This window comes from Pinus tabuliformis, chromosome 6 (assembly GCF_031772625.1).
Source record: "Pinus tabuliformis cultivar Carrire ecotype Pingquan chromosome 6, CPIR1, whole genome shotgun sequence".
In the NCBI taxonomy this organism is placed as follows: domain Eukaryota; kingdom Viridiplantae; phylum Streptophyta; class Pinopsida; order Pinales; family Pinaceae; genus Pinus; species Pinus tabuliformis.
The window spans coordinates 996,948,933-996,964,673 of NC_142292.1; positions in this window are offsets into that span (position 1 = coordinate 996,948,933).

Below are 15,741 nucleotides of genomic sequence, written 5' to 3' on the forward strand. Positions count from 1 at the left end.
TGAATTTGGACCAAAGGAAAATGATTCTTAGTTTGTTCAAGGCATCCACCACTATCATTTTAATGAGGAGATGGTGGCCTAGGTATTAGTGTTTTCCCTCTCTCATTTTTTGGCTTATGTCCCTAATGGATTATAGGAGGAAGTATGGTACACTAATTCTTTGATCCAAGGGAAATTCTTCTTGAAACATGAGTTCATGAAGTAGTCTAAAATGGTATCCATAAACCACACTCATCCTTCCTTCATAGGAGATGTATTTTAGGATATGGTAGGCCACCTCATCCAAAGGATAGGGTAGGATTTCCATCCTAACTTTAATCTTGTCTTCGATAGGTTTTTCATTGGCAGTGAAGAAGTTCCTTTTAGTTTTGGCACTAGTGTTTTTGTCTTCTCTACCCCATTTGATCCCTAGGGGTAGGTTTGTCACTCTCTTAATTAGCTCATGGCTAAGAAATAGCTAGTCCCCTCACCATTGGGGTGGCACTCACTTCTGTTTGTGAGTTCAAGGCCATGGAAAATTCAAATGAAATGTCATCATCATATCCCTTCAACAGTTCAAAGAATCCTAGCCACTGGTGTCTTCTAAAAATTTCTACCACAAGAGGGTGGAGATGGATTATTTTAGTGTCTAAGGGCTCCCTTTTGTTAAATATTCCTCCCATATCTTCTCTATGTTTTTAGCTAAGTGAAGTAGAGATACTTCCTGTAATAGCTTTGATGTATAATTTAGTGGTAGCAGTGGGTTGAAATCTCTAGTTGATGACAATTTCCTACATTCCCTCTAATCTACAGCTTGAAAAGATCTTTCAATTTCAAAATTTAACTACTAGTTCCCATAGAATTTAAAGTGCACCAACATACAAGTTATGGATGGATGAAGGGATGGATGAAGGGGAGGATGCACTTACTGTTTACCACGTGGCCTGGGATAAAGATAATAAATTGGAGACCAATTCAACCCTTTGCAGTATTCCTTCACCCTTTTAGTCTTCCTGTAGCAATCTCTCGGCCTTCCTGTAGCAGTTGCAGGCTTTCCTGTAGCTTCTTCCTGTAGAAATGGAATAACAGGGTTCGAAACTTCTTGATGGCACCCCGAGCTCATCCTCTCCTTATTTTTTTTTTAAATTACTGTAAACACAAAATAATTCAAGTCTTGGTACATAATATGCCATTTTTTTCTTAGGCTTGGAGCGTTGTAATGGCCTGATAGTCACACGAGATTTCCTCTTTTGGACTGTTGTCCCCACCTGGAGTAATTATTCCCTCATTCCTCATAATCACCACCCACTCTCTGTGATCCTAACTCGGGTAATATGACACCTCCACATTGCATGAGTACTTAGCATCACTTTTTGTTTACTATTCGAGGGTGGCCAAGTTGGTTGGCCACCTCCAACTTATTAAAACACCTCCTCTCGGCATTTACACATTTTTCATTATTTACACATAGGAAGGAGATGATAGTTTTTCATACATGTGCCATCCTCATGATCGAATGATGTAGGGATGTGCATGCTGGAGCTAGAACTTTTTATTTTCATCAAGGGAGTTGACTTGTTGTGTTTTTTCTTTCCTGTGTATATCTTCTTTTCTCATGATATTTCACTATTGTTGTTGCTACTATGTGTGCAGGTATCTTGTTGATGTCCAAGCTGCTACTACTGGTGGAGGGCCCTACTGGAGTGATATGACTACTGAAAAGTGCCTCATAATTTGTTATCACTCCCCTACTGATGAAAAAAAATACCTTCTTTTTGTGATGTGTGCGCAGGCTGCTATAGGAGGAGGTTCTCTTCCTGTAGCAGTCTTTTTCTTTTCTTCTAGGGTCTTCAAGTTGCATGGGGGTGATGAGAGAGGATGTAAAAGTTCTGGAGGGTGATGCTAGGAATCTGAGGGACTAGTGTAGATTTTTGGAAATGGAGACGATGTGATCTATGTGTTTCTCAAGAAATGTTTAACATGGGTAAGACAGAGTGGAGGCATTTTAGTATTTTTTTTATTTTTATTTATTTATTTATTTATTTTTTTATTTATTATTTTTTTTTTTTATGAACTGGGATGGATGAGTGATGGATGGATGGTGGAAAATGGTGGGGGAACCTTATTCATCCTTTTCAAGGTCATTTTGGGTTGCTCTTTCATTCAGATCTCCTCTTGTATCTTTTTAGAGCCCTCCTGTAGCACTACATGACCTTCCTATAGCAATTACAGGTCCTTCCTGTAGCAATCCAGAGAGGGGGTGAAACTTGAATTTTGAGCTAATGGGATGATGGAGAGGGGTGATCACATGAGTTTGGATGGTGGATATGAAGTGGATGGAGGGAGGAGTGAAGAGAATCTTGAGGATGTTGGCCCTGTATCTATGGAATTTGACACTGTCTTCAATCCTGCAGAATGAAAAAAAAATAACAGACATAGTGTAGATCCCTTCCCTGTTCTTTTTCCTTTGTTTTATTCCTTTTATTTTTTTTATATATAATTTTTTTTAGATGCACAAGCTGCCACAAGAGAGGTTTTCAGCTAGGGCTCTCCATTATTTTTCTTCTCTTTTTTATTTACTCCTGGGCTGCCTCAGAGAGGATTTCAACCCAAAAGTTGTTCTCATATTCCACATAAAGGTTTTCATCCAAGAATTTTATTTTCTTTTATTTTCTCTTTTTTTCAAAAAAAAGGTATCTAGAAATGTCATTCGTTGGAAGCTATGCCACTTCCAATCCAATTGACCTCTTTGTTGACTGTGCTGATGAATTCTTCCTTAGACATAGGCTTTTTGTATACCTTCAACCTACAGCCATTGACAAGAAAGGGAATCCCTTCTTCATCATTTAGGTTTAAACCCCATACATAAATTACCTGCATACGGATTCTAAAACATAGAAAATAAACAATAGCAATAGCATAACACATAAAACAAATATACATGGAGATTTTCCCTTGGATCCCAAAACTGGGACTACCGGCTTGATTTTTCAATATATTCCTTTCAATGTTACAATACATATATATACATGCTGAAGCATCCAGTACCATGGGCCGAAAACCATCGTGCCCAAAACCATGTACGAAAACCATGCACAAAACCATAGGTAGGTTCAGCCACCTAATATAGGGTCCCAAAAAAATTCCCCAGGGCGCTGCCCTAGACCCCGTAGAGCGGGGCTAATTGCCCCCCTCAAACCCCCTTTATGGGGGGGTTGTTGCCCCCGCTGCACAATCAGCACAATGATGGGCCCCCCCCCCCCCCCCCCCCCCCTCGAACCAAACCCCTGGTTAAGTAGGTAGGCTAGTCATAGAAAGAATATAACACAGCCCAACATTCTCCCACTTGTTGTCTTCTTTCCACAGGGGGCCACAGGATAGCTTAGTCATTTATCCAACCCTGCAACACCCATTGTTTCTCTACACCAAGAGAACTTCTTAGAGCTCACATATTTTTTCAATGCATCTGTAGTACTCTTCAAAGTGTGCACCTTTACCAACAACAACTTTTTGTCTTCTATCATATCCCTCAAGTGATACTGAAAATCAATGTGCTTTGTCTTTGAATGGTAAGAAGGGTTCTTTGCCAAGAAAATTGCACTTTGGCTGTCACAATCTATCCTTATAGCTCCCTGTACTAACCCCATACTTGAACACAATATTTTCAACCAAAATGCTTCCTTGCTTGCATGAGTGGCTGCCATGTATTCTACCTCTATAGTTGATAGTGCCATTACAGATTGTTTCTTACTCATCCAACTCACTACACCTCCAAATAAGTTAACCACATACCCACTTGTAGATCTTCTCCGATCCAAATCTCCAGCCCAGTCTGCATCAACAAAGCCCCAAATATACAAAACTTTGTCCAATCCTAGTCTTTCTTGGTAGCACAAACCATAATCACTAGTGCCACACAAATACCTGAAAACCCACTTCACTTCTGTCCAATGCTCCTTCCCTGGTTTTGACATAAACCTGCTCAATACTCCCACGGCATGTGCAATGTTTGGTCTAGTACAAACCACTGCATACATCAGGCTACCGACTGCACTTGCATACGGAACACAAGACATGTCTTCTTCCTCTTGTTGTGTCTTGGGGCATTGTTCAACAGATAAATTTACACCTACAGGAATAGGAACCTTTACTTACTATCTTGCAAATTAAACATGTGTAGTATTGTCTCGACATAATTCTTCTAGTTTAACCAGAGCTTCCTCTTTGCCTGCTCTCTTTTAATTTCCATGCCCAAAATATAGTTTGTAGCACCAAGATCTTTCATGTCGAATTTGGAGGACAATTGGGTCTTCAAATCCTGGATAATTTCTTTGTCGTTTCCAACTAGAAACATATCATCCACATACAATACTAGATAAATAACACGGTCACCAATTAATTTAAAATACACACATTGATCTGCTTTGCATCTGGTGAAGCCAAGTCCCCGTATAAATGTATCAAATTTTTGATACCACATCCTTGGCGATTGTTTTAACCCATACAAAGACTTTTTTAACTTGCATACCAGTTCTTTCATACCCTTCACCACAAAGCCTTCAGGTTGCTTCATGTAGATCTCCTCTTTCATATCCTCATGAAGAAACGTTGTCTTCACATCCATCTGTTCTACCTCAAAATTAAAAGCAACAACAACAGATAAAAGTAATCTAATAGAAGCTACCTTAGTAACAGGAGAAAAAAATATCACCAAAATCAATTCCCGACACCTGGGAATACCCTTTTGCTACCAACTGAGCTTTGTATTCCTGCATCGTTCCTTCTGAATTTGTCTTCTTCTTGAAAACCCATTTGCTACCAATGGGTTTCCTTCCAGCCGGCAACTCCACCAGATCCCAAGCCTCATTTTTGTGCAAAGATGCCATTTCATCAACCATGGCCTCTTTCTAGAGTTTTCCATCCTCTGAATCTACTGCTTCCTTCATAGTTTTGGGATCATCATTAGTAATAGATAAAGAAAAATTTGAACAGAAAGCAAACGAACTATACTTTTCTGGATGCCTTCTTTCTCAAACTGATCTTCTCACACTCAAAGTTTGTGGCTCTTCATCTTCTAATTCCTCTTCTACTATAGAGTCTGAATCTTCCTCCTTTAGCTCAAACTCTATATTTTCAGGTTCCTTTGGTTGGACTTCATGTTTAATAACATATTTTACCTCTCTGAACACCACATCTCGGTTGTACACAACCTTCCTTGTTACTAGGTTCCAAAGTTTATAAGCCTTTAAACCATCCTTATAGTCAATAAAGATGCACTTTTCAAATTTACTATCCAACTTTGTTATTTTCTCCTTTGGAACATATACATATGGATCACATCCAAATACCCTCAGATGTGAAAGAGAGGGTTTCTTACTAGTCCATGTCTCTTGTGGAGTCTTATCCTCCAACGCTGATGAAGATGATTTGTTGACCATGTAACATGTTGTCTCCATCGCCTTTGCCCATAATTCTTGTCCTAACCCGGCACCACTGAGCATGTTTTTTGCCCTTTCCAACAACGTCTTGTTCATTCTTTCTGCAACTCCATTTTTCTCAAGTGTGTATGGAGTAGTCTTTTGACATGCTATACCACACTTGTTACAGAATTCTTCAAATTCCTTCTTGCAAAACTCTCCACTGTTATCTGTCATTGACACCTTTATCTTCTTCTCTGTCTGGTTTTCCACCAGAGCCTTAAATTATTTAAACCTGTCAAAGACTTCAGATTTCTTCTTAAGGAAATATATCCATGTATTCCTTGAGAAGTCATATATAAATGACACATAGTACACAGAATTACCCAGTGATGGAACCTTGACAGGTCCAAACATGTCATTGTGCAAAAGCTCCAATATTTGTTTCGCCCTCTTACCACCAGAGGGAAAACTCACCCAATTCTGCTTCCCATATACAAAAATTTTCACATAAATCAAATCTCGAGAGCTATTAGTCATCCTTCTACCATATCTTTACCATGAAGTATTCGAAGGCCCTTCTCTCCAATATGTCCAAGCCTTTGATTCCATAGCATGGTCTTTTCTCCAGAGACCACTAGATTTTCTGCTCCACTTTCAGGAACCACAAAACTGTTGCACCCATCAACAACAGTTCTACCTTGCAGCTTGTACAGAGTTCCAATCCGAACTCCCCATATTAATATCAGTGCTCCGCGAACCATCTTGTAGGTATTATTCTTGAACATTGTTTTTACACCTACATCATCCATCTTACTTACAAAAATCAAATTTCTAGCCAATGTAGGAATATGAAGAACACTCGGAAGTGTTCTAATCCTTCCACCTTACAAATTCAACTTAAATTTTCCACGACCAAAAATTTTAGCCTTCCTGTCATCCCCCAAGAAGACATCACCACCATCATATTTATCATACTCGTAGAACCACTCTCTATGGGGAGTGAAGTGAAAGGATGCATCTGAGTCAATCAACCATGCCTCGTGATCTACATGTGTACTTGAAGAAGCCAAGCACACATCCCCACCTTCATCTGAGGTGGTTTTCACCTCTGCAAAAGGAGCATCATTAGTTTCCTTTCCTTTGTTAGGAGCTTTAGATTTACAATCCCTTTTGTAGTACCCTTCCTTTCTGCATTTCCAGTGCACCATTACAAGTTTTCCTGGAGATTTAGATCTCCCACTCAGTGACTTATTTTTGTTTCTATTCTGGGACCTTCCTCATACAGACAAGGCATCACCATTTTGGCTCTCCATATTTTTCCTTCTCATTTCCTCTGTCAGCAAGGATGAGACTATTTCATCAAACTGCAAGGCAGTTGCATTTCTACCTATTGCAATAACTAGACTATCCCACGAATCTGGTAGAGAACACAACAAATTAATGCACTTATCTTCATCTGAAATTTTAATATCAACATATAATAATTGACTTACCATAGTATTAAATGTGTTCAGATGCTCTGTCACCGAGTCTCCATCCTTCATCCTCAGGTTATACATCTTTTTATGTAGGAACAGTTTATTCACCAGAGACTTAGATTGGTACAAAGTCCCTAACTTGTCCCACAAAGCCTTCACCATAGCCTGCCCTGATACATTCAGCAATATTGAATCTGAGACACACAATCATATTGTGCTCTTTGCCTTCCGATCTAACTTCTTCCATTCTTCATCAGACACTCTTATTGGTTTAGTACCCAGATCTACCGCGATCCACTGATCTTTATCCACCAACAGATCCTCCATCTTGAGTTTCCACAACTCAAAACTCTGACCATTAAATTTCTCGATCTCTATTTTTCCATTGCTCGCCATCTTCTTTCACCCCCAGAATTGATCTCCCACTAAACAGGGTCTACCACAGGACTGAGCAAAACCCCTTAGCAACAAAGGTGTCCCCTTGAAGCCAAAACAACTCTAATACCAAATGTAGGTTTTAACCATGTACAGAAATTACTTGCATACGAATTCTAAAACACAGAAAATAAGCAATAGTGAGAGCATAACACATAAAACAAATATACAAAGATATTCTCCCCTGGATCCCAAAACCGAGACTACCATCTTGATTTTTCATTATGTTCCTTTCAATGTTACAATACATACATATATATACATATATATATATATATATATATATATATATATATATATACATGCCAAAGCATCCAATACCATGGACCGAAAACCATCGCACCCAAAACCATGTGCAAAAACCATGCACAAAACCATAGGTAGGTTCGCCCACCTAATATAGGGTCCCAAAAAAATTTCCCCGAGGTGTTGCCCCAGATCCTGTAAAGGGGGGATAACCACCCCCGTTGTGAAATTGGTGCAACGAAGGGAGTTCTCTGGCCCCCTTCCCCCCTAACCCCCTAGTTAACTAGGTAGGCTAGTTATGGAAAGAATATAACACAACCCAACACATCAATGGTCCTAATTTGAACATCTCCATTGTCATGACATTTCTCTATCAGGTATGGGCCTAACCATATTGTCATCAGTTTTCCTTTGAAATACTTGAACCCAAAGTCATAATAATTCCCAATCCCCTTCTTGAAAATTGTTTTCCTTGATATGCCTATCATGCCAGACCTTCCTCTACAATTGTATAACTTTAGTGTGTAGTAGGGCTTGCATTCTGAACTCATCCAAGCCATTCAACTGGATCAACCTCTCATGTTTTTCTTTGGTGAAATCTAAGTCCAATTGGGTTTCCATTCTAAAAATATTATAATCAAACTCAATAGAGAGAAGAGATTTCTTTCCATAAACCAGATCATATGGAGTGAAACCATTAGTTGTTTTCCAAGTTTTGTTATAGGCCCAAGTGGCCTCCACTAATCTATCTACTCAATCCCTCCTGCTACTTCTCACAACCTTGGTGAGGATGCTCTCTAATGCCCTATTTGTAACCACTGCTTATCCATTTTCTTGAGGGTGATAGGTAGTAGATTTTACGTGTTTGATATGATGCAGCCTTAAAAGATTCTAGATCAGAGGTGATGTGAATTGAGCTCCATGATTGGTGACTACCTCTCTGGGGTACCCAAATTTGTAGAAGACATTTCCCTTAAGAATTCAGCCACTTTCTACTATGTTGCTTCCTTGACAAACTTTGTCTCAGCCCACTTTGTTAAGTAATCAGTGCACAAAATGATGTACTTTTTCCACCCTAATGGTGGATCAATTAGCCTAATGAAATCAATGCCCCACTTGTCAAATGGCTCCAAAGCCCCCTGAGGTTTTAAGTGAATTTCATCCTTGAGTGTGGGTTTCCCCATCCTCTGGCACTAATCACATATGCTGGTATAACTTCTTGCATCTTGGTGGAGAGTGGGCCAATAATATCCAGCTTGTAGAGATTTCAAAGTTGCTCTCTTGGCAACAAAATGACCTCCAAAGGGACCATCATGAGAGACAGATAGGATTTCAAAGGCTTCCTCTTCCCTGAAACATCTCCTTAAGATCTGATATGGTCCCAGCTTGAAGATATTTACCGCAATCCAAGTGAAAGGGGCGCTTTTTCTTATAATTCTGCTCTTCTCCTTAGATGACTGATTTGGAGGAAATCTTGCAGAAACTAGGTATTTGGCTGTGTCATCAAACCATTGAGAGAGCACTAGGATAGCAAATAAGTGCTCATCTAGAAGTTGATCATCGACCATCCCTTCATCACCTGCAGGAAAAGCAAGTCTAGATAGAAAATATGCAACCACATTTTCTTTTCCTTGCTTGTGAATGATAGTTAAATCGAACTGTTGTAATAATAGAAATCATCTAATGATTCTAGCATTCACATTAGGTTTATTAATAAAAAATTTAATGGATTCATGGTTAGTATGTACAAAGTTTGGTATCCAATGATGTAGTGTTTGAATTTTTTCAAGGAGTGCACAAGAGTTAGGAGTTCTTACTTAGTTATAGTGTAGTTATGATTCAGCCTTAGACATGTTTTTACTAATGAAGTAAATGGAATAAGGTAACTTACCATCTATTTGTCCCAAGCTACTCCCACAACTTTTTTAGATTCATCAACATGGATATGGAAAGGCAGAGCCCAATTTGGGCCCCTAAGTATGGGTGCAATGGTTAATTTCTCTTTCAAAATCTCAAGGGCCTTTTGGCAACTATTTGTTTAGCAGAATTGTGAGTCCTTGACCAGCAATCGAAACAATGGTGAAGCCACTTTGCTAAAGTCCTTGATAAACCTCCTATAATATCCATCTAAGCCCAAGAAACTCCTAGCATCCCTCTGCTTTTGAGGAGTAGGAATCCTTTTGATGATGTCAATCTTGTTTGGGTCCACTTGTATTCCCTCCCAATATATCGAATAGCCAAGGAAAGTCTCTGCATTCATGAAGAATTCACATTTCTCAGGACTAAGTGAGAGGTTCATTTCAATACATTTCCTTGGGACTTTTCCCATATTAGAGAGAGCCACTAGGAAGTCACACCCTTTGGGAGTGAACTCATCCATGTAGATCTCTACAAAGTCATGGACCAACTCAGCAAATATGCTCAAAAATTCCCTTTGAAAAGTTGCAGTGGCATTACATAGACTGAAAGGGAAAAGCCTATAAGAAAAGGTACCCTAAGGACATTTGAATTTAGTTTTGTCCTGATCCTTAGGGTTGATATGGATCTGATTGTAACCACTGAATCCATCCAGGAAAGAAAATAACTTCTTCCTTGCAAGACCATCTAAAACTTGATCAATGAAAGGTAAATGGAAATGGTTTTTCTTAGTGGATTTTTTCAGCTCCCTGTAATACACAAAGATCCTCCACTTCCCATTCTTCTTTGGGACCAAGACTAGAGGGGACAAATACTTACTATCTGAGATGGAGTATATGAACCCTTATTCATCCACTTTTTCAACTCTTCCTTTACTATGTCCTTGAGGGTTGGGTTCATTCTCCTCTGAGGTTGCCACATAGGTTTGCATCCCTCCTTGATGTATATGTGATGAGTACAAACTGAAGGATGCACCCCCTTAATTTCTTTATAGTTCCAAGAAAAACATCTAGGTGCTCTCTCAACATCTTGCACAAATTTTCTTCTTGTTTGGTTGAGAGAGAGGGGTTAATATTTAAGGTTCTAGATGGACAAAATTCTACAACTTTTACATGGGCAGGACTTGGGTCAACTAAGCATAATTTATTCCAAAGATTACTCTCAGACTCCTTTACAAGCTCAACAAGAGACATGGTATTGGGGGATTGGTTTTGGGGGATCTGGTCAATGGGTTCATCTTCATCAAATTCCTCCCATCCTATAACAACATTTAGGGTATATATTGGATGGGATGTGGTATGATACACTTCATCTTCCTCCTCCTTTTCTAATCATAGGGGTAAGTCATGCTCAATGGATGGCTGAGAAGGAGGGTACAATACCAATTATTTGGACAAATGCCCATTCTCAATGGTCATTTTCCTGGCACTGCAACTAATGTAAGCATCAACAGTGGCTAACCATGGCCTTCCTAATATGAGAGGATAACCACTGAATTTTGTTTTGGGCTGGAGAACCAAGAAGTTTCTAGGATACTCCTAGGAGTTAATAGAGACCATTACATTCTCAACAACTCCCTCAAGAGCCATTGTGGATTTGTCTGTAAGTTGAAACATTGTAGTGGTCTTTCTCAAGGATCCTTGGAGGTTTAGTTTCAGCATGGTTTCTTTAGTGACATCGATGGAAGCCCCAATATCAATCAGGGTATGAGGGACAATGATGCCATAAATGTGCACATCTACTACTAGACTTCTAGGGTCTAGATATTTTGGACAAGTCACTCTCCCCAACATCAAATCAGATAATTGACCAATAACATTGATGGTGGGGGTATCTCTTTCTCTCCTTCCAAGGTGTTTGAAACATTTCTCTTTGATAAGATTATTGTAGATGAGAAAATCCTTAATAGCTTGGAGGAGGGGTATTTTAACACATATATTCTTCAATTCTCTCAGAAGTTTAGTCTTTTCCGGGGTGTGCAAGTTAGGATGGATCAATCTCTCAGGGAAATGAGGTGGACTTACTTAAGGGATACTCTCTTCCTTTTCCTCTTCAATTTCTTCGGGTGGAGATGGAGGTTGGTTATCTAGAAGCACTCTTCTAGATCTGAATTTTATTTCTTGAATCTCCACAACATACGCATGATAAGATGTCTCTCCACTATAGACCTATTGTGCTTTCTTGTTATTCGCGTTCGGATTGGGTTGAGCAGGTATATGAGCTTTCTTGGGTAGATCAGGATGAGTGAGTTGTGGTTGTGATGGAGGTGGAGGTAGTAAAGAAGGAGTTTGATTGAGTTGAGGCCTCCACCCTTGTGATGGGTTATTCCATTGAGCATGTCGAGAAGAATATGGTTGAAATGGTTGATTGACATGTTGGGGAGGATATTGAGGAGCATACGGCCAAGAAGGAGGTGTGGACCATGATGGATGAGTGGAAGAGTACTAGGGTGGAAAGGGTGCATTCTGGTTGTGATGGTAATAAGAGTAAGATGCACCTTGCATGCCCTCTTGGTATGGCTGAGTCCTTGAGGCCTCCTTTGATTTATAAAATAGAGTTGTTGAGCCCCACCTTTTTCCCCTTGGTATACAAATTTTAACCTAGGTAAAGAAGCACATTTATCTGTGGCATGGTTTTCCTCAAAAATTGAGAAAATTTCTATGACATTTAATGGGCATTCATTTTTGGGGTACCTTCTAGTGCATTTAGGGAAGAAAATAGCTAAGGCCCTCTTTGATTCCTCGTGTCTCCTCTTGATCTTCATGGTATTCATTTTCAAAGCAAAGATATGCATCATTTCACTTTTAAATTCCTCCAACATGTTTCCAATTTCATTCTTGATGGATGTTGTGGAATGAGAGGAACTGACCAAGGCTTGATTAGCCCTACCTTCTTCCTAGTAGCCCTAAAGTGGTTCTTGAACACAGTTTTGATGTCTTCATAGGATAACTGATAGATGTATCCCCCAGACAACATGTCGAGGGTTTATAGCATGTCCTTCCTGATCCCTCAGAGAAGAACTAACTTGAGTGATTCAGGATCAAGGGTGCATTTGGCCCTCCTATAACTAAGCTGAAATCTCTCCTCATAGTCCTCTAGGGATTCATCAGGTCCAAGAGTCATTCTAAATATTTCTTCTTTGATTTATTTGGACCTACAATAGTCTCTGTACTTGTTGTTAAAGGCTTGTTGCATTTGAGCCCAGGTAGTGATGTTATCCCCAGGAAGACCTATAAACCATCACAAGGTTTCATCCTTAAAGGTATATGGGAATAATTTTAGCTTCTGGTCAGTAGAGGCATAGTCATAGGTCCTACAGACAATAGAGAATTCAAACATAAAAGTATCAGGATCCTCAGAGGTTAAGCCATGGAAGTGAGGAAGGGAAGTAGGGATTATATTCTTCATTCTTGCCTCTCTATTAGTCTCTCTAGTAGGGAATACCTCATCATTCATGTTTTTAGCCATGGTTTGGGTAAGTGAAATGGGCTTTTTTCTTCCCCAATAGGTTCTTCAAAGATCTCAGATTTTTCACCTAAAGAGTCTTCTAACTCCTGTGTAGTCAGAGATGGAATCTGAGAGTCACGGAAGAAGAGTGAAGGTTGAATTTTTTAGGGTGTGCAGGTGTTTGGTAAGAATTTTCCTTGAGTATCTCTATTCCTATGAGGCATGAAATAAATTTTTCTTCTTTTATGCAATTTTTTCAAAATTGAATGCAAAACAGAAAGTAATGCTTAAGAAGAAATAACATCTACCTAGACACATCCCTGACAATGGCACCAAAAAGTGGTGAGCCTTGGTATTTTACCAAGAGTGTTGCAACTCCCAAGGGCTCTTCAACTCTATTTATCAACCCGAGGTTCATACAAACTTCGAGGTGACAGTTCTATATACACAGTAGATGGAATTCTACTAATGCCACCCTTCACTAGGAAATTTGATCAGTAGTTCTCCAAGACCATTATTCTACTAAATTAGGGGGAAATTAACTACTGAAAGTGCAATTCAGAAGCTAGATCTAATTTCAAAAGTAAATTCTTTTAAAACCCTAACTTGTAGATGCTACCAACTTGTAAATGCTACTGAATCAATTCATGAAATAACGCAAGAGCTATACTACCTACAAAAAGGAAACTACACTATTTTGCAATCAACCATATAGTTATCAAATTCACTTGTAAACATGCAATTATCCTACCAGATCATAACTCAATATTTCATGCATCATTTATCTAATTCAACCTTGCATGTTGGGGGTAAACCTACTCCTAAACCAAGTCACACTTTCATCATAGGTCAAACAAGCCATAAAACATGCTACTACAGGAATCCTATATTACTATAGGCATTAGGGGAATTTTGAGGTCGAAAATGGGCCTCATAAGGAGATTATAAAATAATAGTGGAAATAATAAAATAATATTATATTAAATCATCAAATTTTAGAGGGAAAAAGAAAAAACTACATTTTCAACTCGTCTTTTCAACCTATCTCTCTATGGGTTTACTCAAATTTCGAATGAGAACACTTGTTGGATGCAAAATTTGATTCCTCGTCTAAGGAGTACCCATTTTGCATACTTTCGATGAACCCTGCTACATGAAAAACATGATTGCAAACACGTTTTTGAATGTATTTCTTACTTTTCATGTAGTAGAGTCCATCGAAATTATGAAACATGGGTAATCCTTGGATGAGGAATTAAATTTTGCATCCAACGAGTACTCTCACTTGAAATTTGAGTAAAACCTTAGGGAGATAAGTTAAAAATACAAGTTGAAAAAGTAGTTTTATTATTTTATTATTTTTACTTTTTTTACCCCAAAAATGGTGGATCATCCCCCATGGTTGAAATCATCATCTTGAATGCTATTGTTTCTTACAAAGTTTATTTTGGTTGTACATTTTTCTTCGAAGGCCCATTTTAGACCTCAAAAGTTCTCTAATGAAGGCCTATAATGCTACAGGAAGGCTGTTGAGAGGGTTTGAAAGGTAAGAATGATGAGATCAAGGGATGGCAAGGTGGATGGAGGTTGTGGTAGATGGATGAAAGGTATATAACACCCCTACCCAAGATCAACAACTCAGGAAGGCATGTTTTGGACTAAGAGGGATACTCACGGTGACCTAAGAGAATGAGCTCAAGAACAACATTTGGGATTCATTAGAGAGGGTGAAGAAGTCCTGGATGGAGATGGTGAAAGGCCACTTTCTTTCAGATCCAACAGTTCTGCAACATCACATTCACATGATCTCTTCTCATTTATAAAATAACATAACCAATGGTGGAAAAGATGAGTTGAATTTAAACACTATTTATTTTATGTGAAAAAAATCTGATCTAGGCAATTAATCAACTTCTAAGCTACAACAAACATATGAAAAACAAGATAACTAATATAAACCTTTTTCCAAAAAAACATAAACATAGCAGTTTTGGGTTGTGAATGTAGATTCCTCTATTCATGATCCGATGAGAGAGATGAGACAGAGGTAGCAGTCACAAGATGTTTTGAGGAATTATATTCTAATAAGATGCAGAAAAATAACAAACATTCTAAGCTAAAAATAAATACCAATACATAAGAGGTACCTAAGCCACTAGGGTTGGGCCCAAACCCAAGAGCCTCAGCCCTCTGAAACTAACTCAGTGATGGATCAATAAGAAACTTCTCATTATCATTGCATCAAAGCCAAATACATCACATAACAAGTCAAATATAATAGTATCAAGTGCTTAAGCTCAATAACCTCTTACATGAAAACAAATTTCGAATCCTAATGAGCTCTTTGGCATGTTTATTTATACAAGAGGGTAGCTTCCAACAACTCCCTAGAAAATAAGGATGTTTGTCTCCCAAAACTCGAGAAAGGTATCTACTTGAACTACACTTGCATGGCTGCCAATGACCTTGTCATCCTTAACTGCCAATGACCTCGAGCTGATGAGAGAGAGTGGTGATTTTGAATGATTGAGGGAGTTAAGGAGGTGGAAAACCTCCTAGAATCTCTCCCTATTGTCTACTCTAAGCTCCTACATTTAAACCATATTATGCCACATGAAATAGCAAAACATAATTCACCCCTCTCACTAAGCATAATATAAAAAAATTGTAAATAAATGTGAGAAAGAGATGGTTCTAAAGCTAGAGGATTGCATTATGACCCTTATGATATACCTATTGATGAGCCTTATCACCAAGTCAACTACAAAAACAAAACTTTGAAAATCTAAACCAAAGAGGGTAGTAGTAGAAATAAAAAC